We start from the raw sequence: 9,817 nt of genomic DNA, 5'->3' as shown, positions 1-9,817 counted from the left end.
CGACATACTTCAAGCGACGTCTGTCAAATATTAAAATACACAAGTTCTTATGGCCACAGTTATGTAGTCGTGCAGCTGTCTAAATAACTGTGTCCTAAAAAACGTGTGTATTTTAATATTTGACAGAGGTCGCTTGAAGTCTGTCTCTTTCTATGTGTTCAGCACATGTCTACAGGGTTGCCTTTATTTTAATGGCCAWTTTTTTTTAATTTTAAATTTTAAAGTTACACTTTTATAATTAAACGTACAACAGCACCTTTCCTAAAATAAAGTTTTTTTTTTTTTTAATTGTTACCCAAAATGTCTCTATCGATTTGGTATCTAGGAACCATATTAACGATTTATTTTATAAAAATTTCTTCTGTCCGTATTTCGAATTGTCGGCGTTTAGATTTGTCGGTATTATGAGTTGTCGGTATTTTAATTTGTCGGCGTTTTGATTTGTCGGTGTTTTGATTTGTCGGTGTTTTGATTTGTCGGTGTTTTGATTTGTCGGTGTTTTGATTTGTCGGTATTTTGATTGTCGGAATTATAAATTTCGGGATTTTGACTGTCGGCATTCATTATACACCCACAGAATATAATTGTAAATAGAATACAAATAGGGAAAAATTTCATGATCAAGTTATTTGCCTTCGAGCTATCATTACAGAATGTTGTTTGGAGAAAAAATGGCTGTAAATCAAAAGATATTTGTGTTATCGATTTGAAATTTGACTATGCAGTTTTTAAAGAATAAACTATCGAAATTTAGAAACTAAACTAAAAAAATTTTCCAGATATTTAGCACTCTCTTAAAAGTTACTCCTAAAATGTTTCAGCAAATCGAAATGTTTTATGGTTTCGCTAAATTCTAGGACATTGCTCTTACTTTTCAAGTTGATCCGAGTAATGGATTCGGAGATACAGCCTTGAAAACGTGTGTGCTCGAGGTTAGCTAGGATAAGTGCGCCGTTTTTAAACGAGTTTTTCTCGAAACTGTATTTTTGATGTCGGTTGGTAAGACTTCTCGAGAACGATTTTAAAATTTTACACAGGTCTTCGAGATATAATTCTTTAGACCTGGAAGAGTAATTTTTTTCAGTTACAGCTATTTGAAAAAAAAAGCATGTCGCGGAATTTTCACTGAAATTTAATTTTTTCTTTTTGGAAAAAGTCTGTCAAAAATCCAATTTCAAGTTTTTTCCCCTTGGTCCAAGTTCTAAGTTAAGGTTTAAGCTAAGACATGTATATTTTCACTTTAGATAATTCTGTGAGTTATGCAAATGGCATCGCAATGGCTGAGCTTTAAATTTTAATTTTTTTTTCAAGAATTTCATAATTTTTTTCTTTATAGTGTAAGCTTAAAACAATAAAGAATTGTAATAAAATATTTAATTTTTTATATGAGAAATTGTTGAAAAAGCCTATTTTTTACCAAATCCATGTAACCCTTTAATAAAAAAGCAGATCCTTGTTAAAACCCATAAACAATAACAATTTCAAAATAAAATTGTTTGAGAAGAATATGTCAATGTGCCTTATATTACACTTTTTTCTTAAAAAATTTCGTAAGACATTCGAACAATTCAAATATTTAAACATACCCGGTGGTTATACCCTCAGTGGAGTATACATTAACTAAGATTGACACGAAGTTGGTAACTCCCCTTTAAATGAAAAAAATATAAAATACATTCTTTTTTATTTGATAAATTATCTTCAGGAAATTTTTCTTTGTTATATATAAAGGCTATTAAGAATTCTGTGCAGCCCAAGTTGACGTTTTTTCTTGTTTTCGTTTTTCTCTGATTTGGGAGTTTAAGCTGAATAAAAAAAATATTTTTTTTTGACTGTTTGAAAGTAGCCTTGGTCCTATACCTCAAAAAGCATTTCATATTCATGCAGCATTAAGAACAATATTGTAGCGTGATGGATGGAGGAAAATGACGGGCGGCCTATAAAAGTTTGAATTTACCGCAAAGTAAATAGTAAACTAGTTTACTTTATCTTTGAGTCGTACCTTTGACAAACTTGTACCAAAATATTAGAGAAAAGAAAGTACAATTCCGTTTTCAACTTTTACATTAGCGTCAAAGCAAATAAAAGCCAAAACGGATCAGATGTTTGCGGCATAATGGGAAGCAACCAACTTTGTTGTAGAAAAAACTACGAACAAGGCAAACAAACAAACGCTTGCGAAAACTTTAGTTGCGTGCAGCGCACTACTGACAATGCGAATATACAATTGAACATGAATTATAAATAACAAGCATACAAACCCACATGTAATTCGTGTAAAGATGCGTGCATTCCACGAAATTGTGCTGAAGCTATAACTTTGCGAGGAAATAAAATTTGCGCCGTGGCGCTAAGAACAAGTACTCGTATTTTCCTTTTCTTCGAACGTAATTTTTCGCTTCCTTCCTACAGCGTGAATGAGCACGGAAGCATTGTAAATGCCAGAGAAGGAAGCATAGTAGTCCTGTAAGAGGTGGGTGCACTTGCGAAAGAGGCTTACCCCAGGCGTGCGATGTGTCTGCTGCAAAAGTTCTCACAGCGCGGCAGTGCCGCACCTTTCTTTAACAAAAATACGACAAAAACTTTTACGTCGAGGTGTGCGAGCGTGTTGATATACGAGTATTGTAGAAATAATACATCAAGGATATATATAACATATATTATTACAGCACTCCATCTGTCTGAAAGTCTATCTTTTTGTGCTGGGGTTTTGTTTTACACATTTCTTTCAGCTTTATGAAATTATTTCATTCCAAAAATTTTCGTAGAAAACGTATGTATGTACATCCCTCTGTATGAAGAAAACTTATTAAAGCGACATAACTTCTACTAAATGTTTAGTTCGATTTGTCAAAATAAACTAACTTTGTTTGAGAAATATTATATTAAAACATACATAATGTTGTGGGTCCTCATGTCGTATGAGTGATTTTTTTTACTTTATCGGGAGAGATATACGTATACTATTATGTATATAAACAAGTAAGCATTTAATTTATTTTCCTTAAAGAAATTTTTATTACTTTAATATTAAGGAATATACGTTATGAGTACGTGGGTGAATTATCTTTTCATGACGAGAAGTTTTCTCATCATTGAAATGATGCAAACTCATTCCTAAATTTTTATTTTATTTGCTGGCGAATCGCTTTTGTCCAAGTATAAATGATACTTTGTGAACAAGGTATACTGTTTGGACAAATTCGACAGAAGTAATTCTTCATAATTCGGCTATAACCTACAAAGAAGAAGAAGTCTTCACAATAGACTGGTAAGTTTGCAATATGTATGTATTATCAACTGGATAAGTAACAGTTATGATGATTTATGATTTTCAATGAATAATTGAACTATTTGATTCAAAGTGGAAGCGCGTAAGCGCAGATCCCAGGCAGCCACAGTTTAGTCATCATGAGATCTATTGTGCCACCATGTCGTAACCAAGTCTTATCCATAAACTCAGTGGATTTTTGTAAAAACCCTGATTATTTCCCATAGCCGATGAACAATGTCTCTAAAGTTTGAGATTTGGGAGCCGTGGAATATGTCTCGTCTCATCTGGTTGAAGATTGGGCAATCGCATATATAACGTTCCAATGTCTCATCATCATCCTCGAATGCTTGGTATTCCACTTTTCAAATTTTATGAAGGTGGGATCCTAAGGGTAGATCTCTCCACCAACAAACAGATGCTTTGTAATGAGCTGAATCCACTTTCCCATTTTATGAAGGTGGGATCTTATGGGTAGATACCCTAAGATGTCTCCTTGCTCGTCAGAGCAGAAGCCCACTTAGAACCTTTTGTTGTGCCGACAGTTTCGGTATAAAAGACTGGATTGTACATATATATATATATATATCAACCAGAAGGTAAAAGTGAGTTTCTTAGGTTTTGAGACATCGAGCTAAAACTTTACACATAACGTTTTTCCCAAGAAGCTGCATATTTGCATACAAGGTGAATGATCAAAATCAAGTTTTTGTATCGAAAATTGTTTCAAAAATTATTTTCACGAAATTGGACATATATTATTGTCCAATGCAACGTCAAAATATTTGAATATATTGTTCAGATCGGAGAACTGCAACCATAAATTAATTAAAAAAGGTTTGCAAACTTCTTCAAGAAGTAGGAGAACTTAATTATCTAAAATCAATATGAATATTTTCCTACCATTCACAGTATGACCATTTTGCAAATACTTATTCGCAAATCTTGACTCTTGGAATTATCAAACTCAATTATTCGCTTACTCAAATCAGTTATGAGGTTCAATCTAACGTCTAAGGGGCATGTGTACTTCCTTAAGTTGATACAATCTCTTGTTATCTTGGTTATTGTATGTCATTATACCAGTCCATTCTATTTATGCCATTTGCTTGTCGTTTCGCCATTCACAAGCCTTTCGGCGTTTAATATAGTTAAATAAATATTAACAATAATAAAACCAATAAAATAATTTAATCTTGAATGTGAAGTCTCGTTTTTCAACTCACACATTGACTAATGAAGGAAAGTTTGCACAGTGCGCTTGTTGCCAAAGTAATTGCATGTATAACTAAGTAAATATAGTTCACATGAACGAGCACACATACATATGTATAAGTAAATGTTTGCACAAACATACCCCCCATTCACTGTCACTTGAAATTTCCACTCAACTCAAATGTTGTGCAAATATCTGCTCGTGCTCGCAACTGTTCGTACAAGTTGGCGTACTTGTCTTTTGGATACTGTCTACTTCTTTATTTGGCTACCATTTGCTCGTTGATCCAAGCGTCAACATTGACATTCGCGTCCTTCACTTTTACATAACGGTATATCACTGTGTGTGCTCTGCATTTCGCTTACTTTTACATTTATGCCTTTGAAGCATTTTGTCATTTCAGCTTCAAGTTTCGCTTACTTGGACCCAGCTGCTGCCGGATTTCGACTTGTTATTTGGATCAAATCTTCTCAACGTACTCAGGTGTTTTGTATTTTCAGTGTTTATCTATTCGAGCTTACAATATTTTGCAATCAAGTGCTCTCTGCTTTCCACACTCGTACGTTGTTGCCTAGCTTGCGAAAATGTCAAGTGGCAACGTGAAGCGTGAGTGTTGTTGGTCAAGTGCACGAAGCTCGAAGTATTTGCAATACCATTTGAAATACGAAACGAATTACGTAATTGCATTTGTTTTACCGTAACATTGTTTGTCAGCGTCCAAATAAAGGAGCGCTCGCTCTTATTGTATAATCATTGAAAAAAAATTTGATTTGTCGAATTTTTATTAGATATTGTTACAGCACAGCAAAAAAAATTGTTTTTTGTTGTCTTTTACTTCGTTAAAAAATTTTTTAGCACATTTGAAAATGTGCTGTGAATTGTTTAAATTTTGTCCACTTTTTTCAACCATTTAAGGTAGTGTTCAGGTTGAGGTGAAATCGGTCAATAATTGTCTATGAACGTATTTCTAAGAGTATGATTTTCGCATTATATTGAATCTTTTTATGGCAGGGAGTGTTAAAAAATCAATTATCGTAATTTTTCTATTCAATAATTATATATATTGAAAATTATTTAAGACATCTGATCAATTTACATAAAATATTCACTTCTTTCCCATATGTAGTAAAACTTTAAAAGAAATGAGAAAATCAATAAAGTACTAGGAATTAAAGGTGAGAACGCTTCTTTGTAAGCCAATACACGTGACTAATCTCCCACTAAACACTAAATTGTCAATTAAGTTAACCCACTTTCATCGTATTGGCGCGTGTAATCGTCTGCTTTGAATTGCACTTGAAAGTCAAATACAAAGACTAAATGCAATAAAACAAAGAACTGTAAATTTAACACCATTAAGTGACCAGCTGGTGGGCAGAAACACATACCCTGTTGAAAAAATTAAATAAAGCAATTGGTGCTTTTTAATTGACGAATAATGGTCAGAGATCTTACTGGCATCGTTGGATTAGCGGAAGGATCAGTAAAAACCATTTTGAAGGATAATTCGAACTTTAGAAAAGTGAAAGCACAATTGGTCACAAAATTACTAAATTTTTTCGAAAACAGCGTAGCGTTAACGTCTGTGAAATAATGCTCTCCGACTACCAGCCTGTCATGAAACATATGATTACTGGCGATGGGTCTTGGGTCTATGCTTGCGGCCTGGTAACAGGCGATCAATCGGCCGAATATTGTGGCAAAGGTGAGCCGAAGCGACAGAATAACATCAAAGCAGATCAAAATTCAAAGTTATGTTGACCATTTTGTTCGATTATCAAGTCGTGTTGAACTCCGCATCCCTTCTCACTGTCAAAAAGGAAGACTACTTGAGTGTTGTAGATCGCTTGCGCCAGTTATTTGTAAAAAGAGGCCTGGATTATGGACCAACAACTTTTGGCTTTCGACTTTTCGGCAATAGAATTTAATAACTGTTTCGAGGATTGGAAAAAATGTTGGCAGCATTGTATTGGGGCCAAGGTGAATTATTTTGGGAGCACAACAAAGACACAACAAAGGTTTTGAAGAATATATTAAGAACTCTAAAATTATGAACAAAGTCTTTCTATTTTTTGCTTTATGAAGATTTCCGAAAAGTTTGCAGTACACCGAAAGAAATGTCAGATACCCAAAAAGTATATATTTATATTATATATGATCAGCCTGAAGAGCTGAGTCTCTGAGTAGCTATGTCGGTCGGTCTCTCGGCTAGCCTGCATATATAGGTATATAGGTATGTAATTTTACACACGCCGTTTTCTCTCCAAGATGACGGTTACTTGTCGATACCGCCGATATCGAATAACTATAGAATATATGTGCTTACAAACTGTTTCATCGAAATCAAGTTCTTGTCTGAAAAGCGTTTTACTTACTTCCGATGGATTATTGTTACAGGCAACGTTACATTCTCCGAAGAAAGTGTTCAGTTCGAACCACTGTAGCATATAGCTGCGCCATGAAACCTATGGATCAAAATCGAGACAAAGATCTTCAAAAGAGCAAAAAGGAATTCGACTTCAAAGTTGTTTATGTGCCAAAAAAGTACCATAGGCCGCTTGCGTTTTCTGAGTTAATTGTGCACATATTCTAAGTTATATAGCTTTCGTGTTTTTTACTTGATTTTATTTTTAAGAATGCTCACATTCAAAAAGCAAGCTGGGCTCAGGTAATCGTGTCACTTGAATTTTCCTGCCGGGTAGTGCGCACATTCACAACTATTGCAACAACGGCGGATTTGAGACTCTACTTTGTAATTAAAAAGCTTGTTAAGCCAAAGTCAAAAATAGCTTAACCAATGCTTAAGGGTAACTCGCTGAATACTTGTACATACTATACATACAAATATGTTGTACAAATACAAATAATACACTAGAATTTCAAAGGTATAATACTAACAACAATAAATACATAGCTGTAGTACAAGCGCTTTTGAGCCACAACTTGTTGAAGTACTAAGCATACCGGCTATAAATAAAGCTTAACCTATGCTCCCAATTGTGAAATACGAACACAATGTGGAATGAACGGAAATTTGTGCCGTTGTAAATACGAGTAAATATCGTTGTGAATATGCTCGACATTGTCAAGTTGCCTGTGGAGGCTACGGAAAAGGCATTGAAAAATTAAGCGTGCAAAAATAGAATACAAAGAGAAAACAACACCAACAAAATAAAGCTAGAAAAAAGAATTAAACTTGAATACAAGCAAAGGGCAGGCGGCCAAGTGAAAGGGATGTGACTGCAATAACTGTGCTCGTTAAGGGGGATGCACTCGAGCAAACATACCAAAGAATATTGTAAAGCGGTTTGGCGAACAAACACAAACCTACACGCACACACGTACACTTGTATATAATTGTAAGGAAATATTTCAAAAAACAAAAAAAAGCATGAAAGATTCAAGGTTAAGGGGGCATTATGCACGCCTACGCTAATGAGCTACCAAGCGACGGATGGCGGGCGGCATACATTCGTCGAAGGGTGTTGCTCAACACGCTTGAATGCACAATTGGAAATAGCAAATTCGAAGGTATTTCTTTAGGGGATGCTTCTGCACCGCTCACTATTTACTATAAGCGGAGTTTCATATGGAAACAGAAAAAATAATGCTAAAAGGATTAGTTAAGCATTTGCTATTTGCAACACTTGCAACACTTGCTACACGAGAATGAATAACTATGGAATTTCTGCAATTATGATAATCTCAACAACACTATATACGGCTCATTACACCCACATTGAATGGCTGTTCGATTTGTTCCGAATCATTTGGAACACTAATGGTTAATAGTTATAAATGCTTGCTCGATAATGGTGAGGCACTTTACGAGAGTTTTGGTCATGGGCGTGAAATGAAAAATATTCATAGTATGAATAATGTGCCATACTGAGTGGCCTAAAATACTCAAGAGAGTTAAAAAAAGAATTTATTACATTACATGTTCCATTGAGTATGAAGAGACTACTTGTGACGTGCCTACTGATACGTTCTGACGAATTGATAAAATCTTCTTTTTAAAGTTGGCAAGTTCTAAGAGTTGTCAAGAAAATTTTCCATCAGAATCAATTATTTCGCTTGTTACCGACTTGAATAAAATGCAAGTGAGTATCGCTATATTCAATGCTAACAAGAAAATTTCATTTTTGGCATATATTTTTACAAAAAAATGAAAATTTCAGTAAAAATTTCTCGAAACTTTTTTTCAAATAGTTGTTATCGGATTCATGTATCCCAAAGACATGCTATATGTAAAACTTCATGAAGATCAGTTGAGTAGTTCTCAGGGAAACTTGCCAACCGACTTCAAAAACACGGTTTCGATAATAACGCGTTTAAAGACGCACTTAGTTCTCAAGGCTGTATCGCCGAAACTGTTACTCGGATCAACTTTAAAATTTAGGATAATATTCTAGAGGTTTCGTAGTATTTAGTAAGATAATAAAATAATTAGATTTTTTAAAACCCGTAAATCCATGTAACCCCTAAACTAGAATTAGAAATGGGAGTAAAAAATAAGGCTCGAAAGTCTATTCTAAAATATACTCTTATGAATCGAATCAACCAAACCTAGGGTGACATCTAATTCTTACTCTACTCAGATTCATTAAAGAAAACAGATAACTAGCATAAACCCGAGTTTTTACGTTCCAACAGTTCACGCCGAAGTCTTATCGACAGTCATCTGAGTGGACCGCACACCATGAAAATGCTACAACGCTTGGAAATACGTAAGTCGTCTGGCAAGGTTATGGCATCTGTATTGTATTTTGTGAAACGCTATATAGTATGATCGTTTGATGATTAAATCGCCAAAAAACGCTCGCATTTAAATAAGAGGAAATTATTGTTTCACCAAGACAAAGCAGAGTATCCCGCGTCAGTTAAACGATAAAAAAAAATCCATGAAACGGGCTTTGAATTGCTTCTGCATTCACCGTATTATATAGATCTGGCCCTCAGCGACTATTTCTTACCTTCAGATCTCAAAAGAACGCTCGCTGGGAAGAAATTTTCATCTAATGAAGAGGTGAGCGCCGAAATTTACACCTTTTTTGAAGCACATGACAAATCGCACAATAACAAGTAAGGAAGGGCAAAGTTCGGGTGTCACCCAACACCACCCAACGCCACGCCCACTTTCAATTTTTAAAAAAACCTGGATGCAAATTACGTCCAAATAAGCCCCTTTCTAATGCGATCCTTTGTGTCAAATTTCGTTTTAATATCTTTATTTATGGCTTAGTTATGACACTTTATAGGCTTCCGGTTTCCCCCATTTTGTGGGCGTAGCAATGGGCCGATTTTGCCCATCTTCGAACTTAACCTTC

At 34.8% G+C, this 9,817-nt stretch overlaps 1 protein-coding gene across 1 annotated transcript in view; it reads right to left on the bottom strand.

Annotated features, from left to right (window-relative positions):
* LOC108970337 (choline O-acetyltransferase) overlaps positions 1 to 9,817 on the bottom strand; it is a 75,234-nt gene that overhangs the window by 51,867 nt on the left and 13,550 nt on the right. The window lies entirely within an intron of this gene.

Source organism: Bactrocera latifrons, unplaced genomic scaffold (genome assembly GCF_001853355.1).
Source record: "Bactrocera latifrons isolate USDA-ARS-PBARC rearing strain unplaced genomic scaffold, ASM185335v1 scaffold_3, whole genome shotgun sequence".
In the NCBI taxonomy this organism is placed as follows: domain Eukaryota; kingdom Metazoa; phylum Arthropoda; class Insecta; order Diptera; family Tephritidae; genus Bactrocera; species Bactrocera latifrons.
Note: the sequence above shows the minus strand (reverse complement) of the source record. Positions and strands in the feature narration are given on the sequence as shown.